Source organism: Larus michahellis, chromosome 1 (assembly GCF_964199755.1).
Source record: "Larus michahellis chromosome 1, bLarMic1.1, whole genome shotgun sequence".
NCBI lineage: Eukaryota > Metazoa > Chordata > Aves > Charadriiformes > Laridae > Larus > Larus michahellis.
Genome location: NC_133896.1, coordinates 28,988,372 through 28,990,871, shown reverse-complemented (window position 1 = coordinate 28,990,871; position 2,500 = coordinate 28,988,372). Strand labels below are relative to the sequence as shown.

Here is a 2,500-nt window from a genome sequence, read left to right as displayed (position 1 = left end):
AATACGTTTTGCTGATTTAAAATTCAAGAAGTTTTCAAAATGCCTTGTCCTTTATCTATGGCAAAGAAGATACATATCAGGTACAATATAAACATATGGATCCTCGCATAAGATTCTCTTAAAGGCAATATTATCTACATAAACATGTATTTTTGCTAATGGTCTTGGCTGCCAGGTTTGGTTTTTTCATGCTTTTCTCCATCATCCTGAAACGTTAGGTTCTTTACTTCAGCTTATGCAGTTGAAAGTGACCTTAGAAAAAGAGGGTAAAAACAAATTTGGAGACAGAAGCTCTTAAAGTGTACCGCAAAGCAGGTGTGTCTCCAAATATAAGAGCAAGTACCCAGTCAGAGCAGATTTAGAGCAGATCCTACGAAAGCTGGCAGAAATGTGCCTGGTGAAGGGGAATCTGTGTTTCAGACTGAGTGCGGCAGCATGAGTCTTGCTGCGTGTCTTACTGGCTGGAGTCTTTAGCACGGAGCATGAATAAATCAGTGCCACTTACAGAGTTGAGTTGATCTTCACTCTGTTTAGATGGGAATTTTCACTTGTGTGTTTGAAAATATATAGGCCAGGGAGGATAGAGGGGATGTAAAGGTAAGAGGAGAAGTGGAGTAGCAAGTGTGCAACACCTTCACGATTTGCTATATATTATAGCAGTAAGCATGTAAGCGTTAGGAAAATTCTTGCAAGGTCTAAAGGTTAAAGGTAATGGTTTAATTGAGAAGGTGTCCATCTTCCTCTCTGCCTTCTCATTTCTGTGTGGCATGTGGAAGTTGAATAGCATCACTGAGGCAAAATTGTTACAAGAAGGCGAATTCAGTTCTCACGTAAACAGAGGAAATTCTTACTGACTTCAGAGGAAACTGAACACTGACTCCAGTCAGTGAATTCTGCTCTTTGCTCACGCATCCCAGAGTTGTAAAACCTTGTTTGTCCTGCCCTTAGGACCAGGCAGACTTAGAATAAAACGTTATTGCATAGAGGTATGGTGTTTCCAATACTAAAAAACTTCTTGGTGTCACAGAAGGTAACAACCAGCACTGACCATCTGAAAGTTAGGTGTCTACTCAAAGTGAGTCTACACTCAAAGGAGCGCGATGGGCACATTCAGAGAGGGTAAAATAGATGCCTAAACTAGATCAGATGAACTTCCCTCGGGATTTCCTTGCTGTGTTGACTATAGAAGGAATCCAGTGATAGCTGAGATTAAATTCCTCCCCACAAGCGTCTGATTCTGATTGGAAGTTTGGTTTGTCTTTTCCAGTTGTAGTTTAGAGTAAGACCTTTGGAATTTTCATTCTTAAAATTCATTTGTTGTTTGCAAAAGATTAGCAGACTTTTTAGTAATGGCTGGTACTTTTACTTCCAGACTCCTAATTAGTCAATATTTTAAGGCCATAATTACGCTGGGATGAATTGTGTGAAAAGTGGTATTCAGTGTCATACTAGATAAAGTAATTTCTTCTAAAAGTAAACTTCAACAGACTTGTGTTTCTTTTTTTCCTCTGTTACATTTATACAAAGTCTTTCGGGATAGATTCAAGTAACAAATATTAGAAAAGTTTTTCCTCTTAAGATTTGTTCACGGTTTATTTTACTAATAACAATATTATTTTTGCTGATTTACAGAACACTGGAATGTCCTACAAACATCTCACAAAGCCATATTTATATGCCAGCTTGCTATTATATACAGAAAAAACATTTGAATTTTGCTAGACAAGCGAGTGGCTGCTTTTTCACGGGTGGAAAACTTGGCGTGCTGACAGCTGTTTGATTGCGTCCTGCTTAGCTCAAGCAATGGTTTCACACAGCGTGTCTGCTGCAGCGGTTCAGCACATACCTCAGGCTCTTCTGATATAGAAAGGATGGACGATAAACCTGTGTCCAGAAGAGCACCTACACAAAAATGCATTCTTAAATGTTAGTAGACAAACTGATAATATGATGACAAGGTTTCTCAACTTTCAGTTTTCGGTCAGGAATGACTGAGAACACGTGTTTCTCTGCAGAGGCTGGGGGACTGAGGTGGCAGCCCTTCCTCCGTACTCCAATATGTCCGCGGCATTTGTTTTCCTCTATAAATCAGACTTCCTTAAAAGACTAACTGAGCAAGAAATATACTTCTTATACTGAAGTGCTGTATTACGCAAATATTTTTCTAGGCTAAGTGTCTTTATTGTGTAAAACATTTCCTGCTTTAAGATACTTATTTTACTGTCTGTTTTAATCATATCTTTTGAAATGGTCTCAATAGATTTTTCTATTCGTAACATTATGACACTTGATAAGATGATTGATTATGAAGTGTTGAGAGCCCTGCCATGTGATCATTTATTTTTAAATACACATTTGTACTAGCCAATGCTTAAATTTCTTGCAGGAATACATAAGAGATGCGAAACATAAAGCTTGAGTCTGATCGGATCTGATGCCTCTGGAAATAGAGTGCCACAGTACTGTGGTCTTAAAATAACAGATTCTGACTGAAACTGGA

General features: G+C 38.4%; 1 protein-coding gene across 9 annotated transcripts in view; it reads left to right on the top strand.

The window, feature by feature from the left end:
• FOXP2 (forkhead box P2) overlaps positions 1 to 2,500 on the top strand; it is a 431,849-nt gene that overhangs the window by 365,800 nt on the left and 63,549 nt on the right. The window lies entirely within an intron of this gene.